General features: G+C 49.3%; 1 protein-coding gene across 4 annotated transcripts in view; it reads right to left on the bottom strand.

Annotated features, from left to right (window-relative positions):
* The window catches only part of USP45 (ubiquitin specific peptidase 45), a 1,947,146-nt gene that overhangs the window by 368,792 nt on the left and 1,566,057 nt on the right, over positions 1 to 12,297 (bottom strand). The gene's annotated exons all lie outside the window — the stretch shown is intronic.

Here is a 12,297-nt window from a genome sequence, read left to right as displayed (position 1 = left end):
TTTTAAAAGAGATGGAGTGGAGAGCGTGGCCAAGATAACGGTCAAGCTTTAGTGTAGCTCCCATTGCCCGAAAGCAATCTTTTCCCTTCCTGCCTGACAAAAGCCGCCGTCCAAGAATCGGGACTCGTGGGCTTATTGCTGTGCCCCGCATCATCAGACCGCTCTGTGCCCCGTGGGACGTCTCCCAGTAGGCCATCTCCTGATTGCGGACCGCTGTGCTGTGGGCAGAGTGACTCGCCATTGCGGGTGCACCGTGTTGGTTGGAGCCGCATGCCCTCTCCTGTTGGATCATGGAGTGACCCCCTCCTGTGGTGAACGGCGGTGGGGGGAGCGGCAGTAGGGTGAGCAGCGGATGTGGACCCTGCTTAGCAGCGCGGCCTGACCCACCGGACTGAGGCACATGCCCTGTGGCTGCGTGTGGCCTGGGCTGCTCCGCTTGAGGTCAGACAACAGCCGCTGCTGGGGACCTGCTTCACAGCTTTGAACTTCCTGGTACTGGCCCTGAAGGATGTTGCACAGGAAGGGGCCGCCACAGACCCCAGTCCATACCAAGATGGCCCAGTACATGGTCTCGCCGCCTGATCTCAGAGAAGACGGAAATGAACTAGCGCCTGCTCTAGTACAAAGGTCGGCGGACCTAAGGGTGATCCTCTGGGCCATTCAAGACTCATGAGAGGCAGTTGAAACTAAAGTTGATGCCTTCATGTGGGCCTCTCTCTATTGCGCAAAGATCTGGGCAACATGGTGGATAGAACAATGGAGGTTGAGACACAGGTGTCCAACGTGGGAGATTAAATCACTTCTCTTAAAAATCAGATGTCTAAAATGTCTGCCTCTCTTTCAGCGCTTACGGACCGAGCAGAAGATGCCCAAATCAGGTCAAGGCGCAATAATCTCAGACTCATAGGCCTCCCTGAATCTCTGGGGCAGCAGAGTCTTGTGGGGGCACTGGAAGACTGGTTCAAAACATGGGTCCCTTGGAACAAACTGTCTGCTTTCTTTGTCATTGAGAGAGCACATCGCTCCCTGGCATCAAGGCCCCCGCCTGGAGCCCCCCTCAGCATTTGATTCTGTGGCTTCTTTACTTCAAAGATCAGGATGCCATCCTGCAGGAGGCCTGCTCTCAATCAGACTTGCAGTTCTCCAATTCAAAAGTCCTTATCTTCCCCGAGAACACCAGGGCAGTGCAGCAATGCCGACGATCATTTGCCAAAATAAAACAAAATCTTCGGGCACTCAATTTGCGTTATATGCTTCTCTTCCTTGCTCGCCTTAAAGTCAACTTTCAATCTAGTATCCTCTTTTTCAACACCCCGGACCAGGCTTGGAAATGCGTGACGGAGAGGCGACTGATACGGAAGCCTTCTTCTGGGTGGCTCTGCTCTGGTGACCCAGTTGAGCATGCTCCGGCACAGTCTCGTCTGCGGCGGAGGGGAAATCGTTCCCACTCTCAGAGGCCCTGGCTGAGCGGGAAGGGACTGAGGAAGGTCCCAACTCAGAACCGGGGGAGGTTGCCTCGCTCCTGCCCTCACCGTCATTGAATGGAAACGTATCCATCACTCCCATGATTTTCCAATCCACTGAAAGTGACCTGGATGCCTCTTCCCAGCTTTCCATACCGCTCTGACTGGTTGGCACTGCATGCCTTTGAAATCGCTTCCTCCTGCTCTCAGATGATGACTGACTGTAACTGAGTATGGAGGTGGACAGTCTTGTGTTTCTCTGCCTGGAGCCGTGGCGGGCCCGCCTCCTGGTAGCTCCTAACATTTTTTCTCTGGGTGCTTTCTAGTACATTGCCTTATGTTGTCAGGCACTGCATCCTTCTCCATGGGCGCCTTTTGGCTGCAGACACTTCCCCTGAGTTAACTTGTGGGAAGTTATTCAAGGGCGACATGCTTCCTGGGGTGAAGTGTGGGGTTGGGGGTGTTGAGGGGTGGGCAATTCAAAGTGTTTTTCGCTTTTAGGTTCCCAACGGCAGACACAACCATCATCACCACTTTCGAACCGGCATGTCTTCACACAGTGTGTCCTCAGGCGACCCCATTAGATCATGTTTCTTGGTGTGGGCCACCTCTTTATTTCCACAAATGTCATGACCCACCCTAAGATAACGGTTCTCTCCTGGAACGTTAATGGTCTCTTGAACCAGGTTAGGAGCGCAGTGGTACTACGGTACATCTGGTGCCATAGGCCGGCGGTCGTTCCCCTGCAGGAGACTCACCTGCTGGTCACACGCTGCACCTTCCTGGGCCATTTTGGCTACAACAGGATTTACCACTCTGGTTTTGGTACGTGGCTCCAGAGAGGTCGCTATACTGCTACATAAGTCCCTCCCATTGGCAGTTACCAGACAGCACACAGACTCGCAGGGGTGCTATGTGGGTGTTGAGAGCTGCTTGAATGGCAAGCAATATAACTTTGTATCCTGCTATGTCCCGACACCTCTGCTGCAACCCTCCCTTCAAAAGCAGCAATCTTTCCTTGTGACTCTCCCTCACAGGGTTACTGTGGTTGGAGGAGAATTTAATGCAGTCCCAGATCCGGAAAGCGATGCATCCACAGCCTCATATCCGGGTAGATGCACTCGGTCAGCTTGTCTCTCCTCCTGGGCTGACGCTGTCAGTCTCTGCGACGCCTGGCGCTCTTGGCACCCTACCCTACGAGCTTACACCCATCATTCGGCAGCTCATGCCGCAGACTCCCGCATAGACTTGCTGTGGATGCCGGCGGCGAATCTGCTCTCGACCCAGTTGCACGCAGTATCTCTGATCATGCTCCACTTCTGTTGTCCAGGGGGCTACAGGCTGAGGGTCTATGCCCAGATTGGAGAATTTGTGCTTGGCATTTACAAACTGCTGAGTGCATTACCTTTGTCGCAGAAGAGTCAGAGGCATTCTTTAATCTTAATGTAGGTTCGGTTTCATCAGCAGCGATGGTGTGGGAGTCCAGTAAGTCTTCCTTGACAGGCCATCTTAACAGGTATAACGGGGTTACCCAATGCACTCAAAACAGTGACACATTTGTTAAGTAACAAATCACGATTCAGTACAAAAAACAAAGTAACAGAAGGTTTCTAGGAATCTCCAGAGGGAGAGTTGTCCATTGAAGTCCTTTATTATGTCAAACAGCCAGCCGACACGTGTTTCATCGCATTCCCGAATCCTCACGGCTGAAAAATACAAATAAGTAACACTGGAGCAATCTAAACGTGCTAGTACAGTTACAATGATAAATTATACATACTTTCTTATTATGGTACAACACACTCGTGCCGCTTCCACTAGTAATTCCTTCCATGGGAGTCACAATGACTTGGCACATTACACACAGTATGTATGATCCGTGCACTTTTAGTGGCACTCGAATTCAGTGGGACGTAAATTGCTTTTGTTCCACTTTGAGTATTTAGACTACGCCGTCCTGTGGAATCTTTAGTTTTTCTAGCCTTGTTAAATTCATGATTCACTCTGTCACAGAGTTTGCACTCACCTGGTCACCTATACGTTTCAAGAGACGGCGTTGAAATAGGCACTTCGACACAAGTGTGTTGGTTTGCACTTAGCTGTAACAAAGTTTTTTGCTGGTGTTTTACACTAGTGGAAGCGGCACGAGTGTGTTGTACCATAATAAGAAAGTATGTATAATTTATCATTGTAACTGTACGCGCACGTTTAGATTGCTCCAGTGTTACCTATTTGTATTTTTCAGCCCTGAGGATTCGCGAATGCGATGAAACACGTGTCGGCTGGCTGTTTGACATAATAAAGGACTTCAATGGACAACTCTCCCTCTGGAGATTCCTAGAAACCTTCTGTTACTTTATTTTTTGTACGGAGTCGTGATTTGTTACTTAACAAATGTGTCACTGTTTTGAGTGCATTGGGTAACCCCGTTATTTCTGCAGTTGGTAGTTTTGACTACCCACTTTGAGTGGTCTTAGGGCTCTCCACTCACCCTATGCACCACCAGATACAAGCCTACTAAATATTAAGTGTGTTGATTGTTAGGCTGTGCACCTTTTCCTTTGACTACAAGCCCTTTGGTATGCTCATCTTAACAGGTATGTCCGGAGAACCGAGGCACGTGAACTGGCACGCGGTACCGATCTTGAAGGCCAAATATTGCGCCTGGGGGCTGTTTTACGTTACCCAGATACCGAAGATACTCGTTGGCTCTTGGATGTGACCCACATGGAGCTGCATCAGACCTCTCTTGAGGAGGCCAAACAATATTGGATGGCCTCCACACAGAATGTGTATGCGTTGGGCGACAAATCGGGCAAGCTCCTGTAATGTTTTGCGACTCGCGGTGTTTCGGACAGGGTGGTCCCAGCGATTAAGGACTCCTCTGGATGCCTACAGGAGGAGTTGCTGGCCATTGCCCAAACCTTAGCTCTTTTTTTTACCAGGAGCTGTACGCATAGCACCCCCTACCACTTGCAGGGGTCGCGAACCCTCTTATGGATGGCATACCACTGCCATCCATAACATCTGTTAGAGCAAGACCTACAACTTGAAGAGGTTCACTATGCAGTGATGGTATTGCAATCCGTGAAGACGGCTGGCCCAAACGGGTATCCTATTGACTATTATAAGTATTTTTGCGATATCTTCTAACCACATCTTCTGAATTTTTATACAGCTGCTATACAACAGGGGTCTATTCCACCTGACCATGACTGTGCCACCATTGTGGTCCTACGCAAAAAGGGCATCCACAGAGACCTACCATCCGATCTCCATCATTAATACAGACATCAAGATCTATGCCCAAGTCCTAGCGACTCGGCTTGCACAGGCCATAAAATATCTGATTCGTTCAGATCAATGTTGGTTCATGCCGGGCCGCAGCACACGCCACTGTATCAGGAGGGTCCATGCAGCACTGTCTCGAGCGCATGACCTTGAAGGCTCATTGGCGATAATAGAAGTGGAATTTACCAAGGCTTTTGACACCGTCTCCTGGGACTTTCTGGATGGAGTCCTAAAACAGGCCGGATTTGGGGAAGCGTTTTGCTACATAGTACGTCTTTTCCACAATGCCCGACCGCCCAGGTTAGGGTAAATGGAGTCCTGTCTTCTCCATTTCCCATCGACGTGGGACACCTCAGGGCAGTGCACTTTCCCCACTGCTATTCGCCCAAGTGATAGAGCCCCTGGCATCACTTATACGTTGCGATGCTCTGATTTGGGGCTGGCGGAGGAGGAACAGCCTCAAAGATCGCGTCGCGCTCTACACAGATAAAATCTTATTTCTGAAAGACCCGCTGTTTTCTGGCCCCAGGTCTCTGCCCCTCCTTCGGCTATATGGCAATGCGTTCAGTCTCCGAGTCAACAAAGGTAAATTCTGCCTGGTGGAGGTGAGGAGACACCCATGGGCTTATCTGGAGTCCCAACATCCCCATCCGACGCAATTCTTTCACATATCTAGGAATCTATGTGTCCCCTCTCCCGAATCTGGCCTGGAACCTTAATGTTCGAGGGCTAGCCAAAACACTTAGTGCGACTTGGGTCGCTCAACGGCTCTTCCTTTGAATCCCATGGGGCGTACTGCCCTTTTTAAAATGATATGTGCTGCGATACTTATACATCCTCAGTAATTATCCTTATTCCATATCTCGCACATGATTTCGGACCTTGATCAACAGGATTATATGGGGCATGGTTGACACAGGGTAGCTTTCTAGATGCTATGCAAATCCCCCTTTAATGGTGGCTTGGGCCTATCAGACATATATCTTTATTACCTCGCGGCTCCCATGGTGCTGATTAACAAATGCTTCACGGGTGTGTTGGACGACCCAAAATATCGCCTAGAGATTTATTCACTGGGCCTAGAAGGTTTGCTTGACTTGCTGTACGGGGTGCATCTGCCTGCCATACTGCCCTCATGTACCTAGGTGTCTCTAACCTGCTGGGGGAAGGCTCTCCAACTTATCGGATGGGTTCGCCGGTTTACAGGAATGACCCCTCTGAAGCGGGGAACATGGCTCGGTCAACTCTCAACCCTGGAGGTCTTCGTCCCCTGGGATCGGATTGGGATCTCCTACTTGGGGGATGTCTACAAGGGGGCTATCCTCACATTTTAGGATCTGAAGATCCAATATTCTTTGTCTAATTCCTAGTTATTTTGCTATCTCCAGCTGCACCATGACCTGCAGGCTCACGCTCTCCCGGAGGACCTATTCCTGAATATAACACGCTGGAGGCAAAGATTTTTTTCGGGCACCTGGGCAAAGGGGCTATGTCAAGGCTTTACTGCTCATTAGTGACTCATGCTCTGGATCACCTGGAAGGAGCTAAATGGAGTTGGGAGACCTAGGTGGGAGAGTTGGTAGCGAGTGAATGGAGAGAGGCTTGCATGGCGCCAAGGAAATTGGAGATTTCAGCCCGACTGCGCATGACCCAATGTAATTATCTCCATGCAACCCAGCTTGCGCTACATCGCTCACAGCACCTTCTTCCCGACACCCTGCCACCTGTGTTAGATACGTGTTACCGGCTGCAGATTTCTTCCACGTGGCATGAGATTGCCCGGTGCTGCGGCCATCCTGGGACGGAGTGGGCCGAGAACTTTCTGCCGTCCTGGGCCTCACCTTGGAGTTTATTCCTCGCACTGTGCTGTAAGGGATTGCGGAGGAATTTGGGGGACCAAGGGCGGAGCGGCCCTTTTTGGGGCTGGCCTGTTTGGTTGCCTAGCAGGTTGTGGCCTGTGCCTGGAAACAGCAGGTACCACCAACTATCAGGTGCCGGCGTAAAGGGGGTGGACTGGTGCGCATACCAGGAGACACCAATCTTCATAGCCCGAGGCTGTTCTCAGAAGCACGGACGCATTTGAGGGCAATGGTGCGACTACAATGGACTATCAATCTGATTTTGTGTTGCCTTGCCATGCTGATGTCAGGTACTGCTATCTTCCAATGTACTTGCAATATTTACTGTGTGAAACGACATGTCTTGCCACAAAGCTTTCAATAAAGTTGGTTATAAAAAAAATGGAGAGGACTAATATTTTATAAAACATACTCCTCAAACGCTAGAGGCACCTTGATATGGGTCGAACCATGGTTGCCATATAGAGTGCGGAAACAAAGTAGATTTGAAAGGTAGGCATAACCAATTGGAAAAGCTTGAGACATTAACCTGACAAGGTTGATTTACAGCCTTTCTATCTGGGCAAGAAAGTTCAACTGTATGCAGAACCTGATACTAGACAGATCACAATCCCCAATTTCGGGCATACATGCAGCTGATCAAGAAAACAGAAGGCTTCAGATCCTGGCTTCACAACTGAAGACTAATAAGATACATGGTGGGAGTTTTACCCAATTGAAACAGAATTCACATACTACTCATCCATCCATAGTTTACACTCCAGGCTAGACATGATCCTCCGTTACGAACATTTACAAAGAGCTACACAATAGGCTGAACACCTCTGCCAGATACCAGTGGATCACAAACTGATGCGATTACAGCTACTTTGGGGCAGCTACATCTCATGCATCTCAACATGGAGGCTACAGCCTAAGGCACGGCTAGATACTCCATACCATGAAATAATTATGGAGCACATAAAGAAGTACTTTAAGCATAATGCAGGCACAGCCAAAAACGCCTGGTCTGAGTGGGAGGCATTCAGAGGTTATTTACAAGGCCAAGGCATGTGTATGCAGACATCCTACAGGGTAAAAACTACTTGCACAGGGACACCTTGAGACTGGATAAATAGCTAGGCAACTGTAAGTTGAGGAAATTATGCTAAAGGATCAGACATCACTTGAATAGAACCCAGAAAAAACATATATAGCCTGTGTCTACATAATTTCAGACAATTTACAACCAGGCAACATAGCAAGGCAGACAAAGCAGGCAGGTTATTATCCTGGTTGCTTAGGAAAGAGTCTTCATACTGCCCGATCATGGCATTATTAGCCCAGCCTAATAAATATGTAAAAACCCAAACATAGATAAGCGAGGCAATGAACGCCTTTCATAGTGATTTATAGGCAGCACAGTATGCTGTATCACACCAGGAGATATTGGAGTACTTAGGAGTATATTCCCCTCAATACATTAACAAAACCACCTGAGATGCTGGAAAACCCCCTGCACCTAGAATAGATAAAAGCCATAATCAGGGTAAAAGCCCGTGAAACAATGATTTCTCTACCGAGCTAAATGCCATTTTCAGTGGCTTACTGGCCCAAAGACTGCTGACCATGTACGTGGAAACTAGAGACAAAAATAATCTACTGCCCCTCACTACTAATGAAGCACTTTTGGTCCCACTCCTTAAACTGCAGCTTCATCTGCTGGAGGTGAAATCATATCGCCCTCTTTCTATACTGAATTCTGATTGAAAGTTATTGGGTAGGGTTTTAACAAGCAGATTATTGCCTTTACTGGAAGACCTGGTACATCCAGATCAGTCAAGGTTTATACTAATTAAGAATACCGAGTTAAATGTGAGAAGGCTTTTCCACATGATGCGGGGCATCATGGCTGACCATGGAATACTGGTGGTTGCGCCCAATGACATGGAGAAGGTCTTCAATAAACTAGACTCTGGATAACTAGTTGTAGCACAATATAAAATGGAACTCAGACCTAAAATTATTAAATGGATCATTCAATTGTATGCCAACCCCACTGCCTTAAAGATAATTTCTGCATAGGTGCAGACAATGAGATACATGAGCTGCCCTCTTTGCACCATTCTATTATCCCTGCCAAACACACCAATGGAGATCATGTTCAGACCGATTGCTCCCATGCATGGAATACAGATAGTGAGAGAGATCCACTCAATATCCCTACATGTGGATGATGTATTATTGTTATTTCATGACAAAGAGACCCACCAAGCCACGTATACATTCTAGTAACCCTGAAGAATTTCAGTACATTCTTGGGACTATACATGAATAATAAGAAGTCCTGTCCGAAAGCAGCAGACAACAGAGGAGTTGATCAGCTACCCTATTTCCTCTTCAGAGGGAACACACACCCTTTTCTTTTTTTTTTAAAAAGACCTTTATTTTATCCATCAACATACATTGTTACTGGCCTACAACCTCTGGGGCCGGCCGTACCATTTTCGCCTTGAATCCTTAGCATCCGAATTACACAGCCCCTGTGCCGACAACCCAGGGGGTTCGGCGACGTTATTTGCGTGTATGGATCTCGTTTGGATTTCAAATTATTATTGGTCTGTTTTTCTATTATTTAAACATTAAACAATGATAACATGAAGTTTCCACATTCGGTCATGAGTCTTACAGGTAGCAAGTACAATTCCCTTATCCTAACTTGCAGTTGCCGAGCGTCTGTTATGCGTGGGACCACTGAGCCTGTCACTACCACATTCCCGCTCAGTTAGGTGATTCTGCACGGTGGACAAATGTATACCCCTCATCCGTCCATCCGCCCACTTCACCCCCTCTTACTCTTGCTTCTGGGTCTATTCCTGGATCCCCACCCATCCCCCGCTTCCACTCCTCCTAGTCGTCATCCCCTTCCTCTTCTGAAGTCAATGCGTCATCTTCCTCCAGAGGTTCACATATGTCATCCCTAAAAACGTTCCACGGTGTCCATATCTTGTTCCACTTACGTGGACACGCCCTATTAGTGTACACTGTCCTCTCTATTATCATGACCCTGTCCATATTTGTGCACCACTGTGTCAATGTGGGGGTGTCAACCGCACCCCATTTCTGTGCTATGTCGCGTTTAGCTATAATCATGCCAATCATGGACCACTGCAGTCCGTGTCTGGAAAGGTCGTTAGGTTCCCATATGTTTAGTAAGCATTTTCGTGGTTCAGGGACCAGGGATACCCCCAGTGTCTGTGATATAGTACGCATCGTTTGTCTCCAGAACTCTTGAATGCGAGGACATTCCCAGATAGTGTGTAACAGTGTTCCCTCCTCTCCACAGCCGCGAAGACAGTATGGGTGCTGCGCCCTATGTATTGTGTGTAGCATTTTCCTTGTGTAGTACACCCTGTGTAAAATTTTAAGCTGCACGAGCCTAAATTTCGCCGACATGCCCACCTCCCTAGGTGACGCCAGCGCTTCGTTCCATTCGTATTCGTCCATTTCCCCTATGTCTTCCACCCACTTAGCTCTTAGTTTTACCGTCGGGTCCTCTAAGTTGTTAACCAGTTTGCGGTAGGTGAGTGATGTTGCCCGCTCCTGCATGTAATCCGTGAGGAGACAATCCTCAAGGGGAGATGCCTCTGGGACTTCTGTGTCTCTTGGGACCGCTGCCAGCAGAGCATGTCTTATCTGTATGTAGCGGTACAGTTCCGTGGGCTGCAGCTCATACTGTCGTCGCAGCCGGTCAAAGGGGATAACCGTGCCTTTTTCCCATAAATCTCCCACTGTGGATATACCTATGGTATCCCAATGTGTGAAACCCTTGCTGCGCCTCAGATTACCCAGGGCTCGCGTATCCCATAATGGGGTGAGTCGTGTGATTTTCCCCTTCCACCCCAGTTTTGCCTGCGCAGTGTGCCACAGTGATGCAGTAAGCTGTGTGGGTCCTGTGAGCCTGCTCACATGTCGCCGGTCATAAAGAGGCGCCAGTATGCTGTTGGTACCTAACTGTACCCTGTCCGCCCTATATGCCGGGTCCTCCTGAGGTGCATGCAGCCACTGGTTAATGGGCTTCAGTTGGGCGGCCCAGTAGTACAATTGCAGGTTTGGCAGCGCAATCCCCCCGTCATACCACCCCCTATGTAGTTTCGCCTGAGCTATGCGCGCTGGCCGATTGTTCCACATGAGACCTGACACCATTGCAGACACCCGCCTAAAGTACTCCGGAGTCACCGGATATGGCGTATTTTCTAGGATGTACAAAAACCGGGGCAGTGACATCATCTTGTATAGCGCCGCTCTACCCAACAACGTCAGCGGCAGCGCTGCCCAGAATTTTACGTCTTGTTTCAATCGGCCCAACGGCGGTGCTAGGTTCTTCTGGAAGAACTCGATTGGGTCCCTGGTGACATGTACACCCAGATAACGAAAGGAGGACCCTGCCATTTTCAGGGGACAATCCTCGCTTAGTGCGGGTGGTGGGCCCTGTAGGACATATATCTCTGACTTAGTCCAGTTCAGTGTATATCCCGATATTCCCCCCTGCTCATCGCACAGTGCTAGCAGCGCCGGTATACTACATTCCGGCTTCGTCAGGTATACCAGCATATCATCCGCATATAGGGATATGCGGTCCTCCCATCCCTCTGCCCAGGAGATCCCCTTCAGAAGTGGGGTAGAACGTATCAGCGATCGTAAAGAGCAGTGGCGATAAGGGACATCCCTGACGGGTCCCTCGCTCCAACCGGAATGCCCGAGAGATACGGCCGTTCGCCACCACCTGTGCCATCGGTTCACTGTATAGTAGTCGGATAGTAGTCGGATAGTAGTCGGATCCAGGCAGTGAATTTAGGGCCAAATCCCATGTGTGCCAAGACTTCGAAAAGATATTGCCACTCTACCATGTCGAATGCCATCTTTGCGTCAAGCGCCAGTATGACCGCCTGTTCTGTTAATGAGTCCGCTCTGGCCAACACACCGTGCACCCTGCGCAGGTTGAGGGCGGTATTCCTGTGTGGCATAAAGCCTGACTGGTCGGAGTGTATAAGTTGTGGGAGGTGCGCTATCAGCCGGGTGGCAAGGAGCTTCGCCAGGATTTTAACCTCGACGTTAAGGAGTGAGATGGGGCGATATGATGTACAGTCTTCTGGCGGTTTTCCGGGTTTAGGAATCGCGACGATGGTCGCCGTCCGTTGATCTAACGGAAGCTTAGCCTTCTCCAGAGTATCTGTGAACATTGCCAGCATGGGTCCACTGAGTCCCTCCGACGCCGTCTGGTACCATTCTATCGGAATACCATTTGGTCCCGAAGCCTTACCCGACTTTACCGCATGAATAGCCCTTTGTATTTCCTCCTCCATTATGTCTGTCTCTAGTTCTGTGACTGCTTCCGGTGTCAGTGTCGGAGTGGGGACATGGCGTCGGAGTGGGGACATGGCCTATCGCTGCAAGGCCGCCTCTGCCGACACCTCCCTGACTGGAGTGTACACTCTCTCAAAATAATCTGCTAGGATTTCTACTATCTCTTCGAGGCGTGTGTGCACTGACCCCTGCCTGTTACAAATCCGCTGTATACCCCTGGTGCTACCTCCTTTCTTGTCTAACCAGGCCAACATTTTCCCTGCTTTATCCCCTATGTCGTAGATCCTATGGGTCGTCTCTACTATTTGAGTCACTGACTGCTGCTTCAAATACTCCCT

The sequence above is a fragment of the Lissotriton helveticus genome, chromosome 6 (genome assembly GCF_964261635.1).
Source record: "Lissotriton helveticus chromosome 6, aLisHel1.1, whole genome shotgun sequence".
NCBI lineage: Eukaryota > Metazoa > Chordata > Amphibia > Caudata > Salamandridae > Lissotriton > Lissotriton helveticus.
The sequence above is the reverse complement of the archived record's forward strand: the minus strand, read 5'-3'. Positions and strand labels throughout refer to the sequence as shown.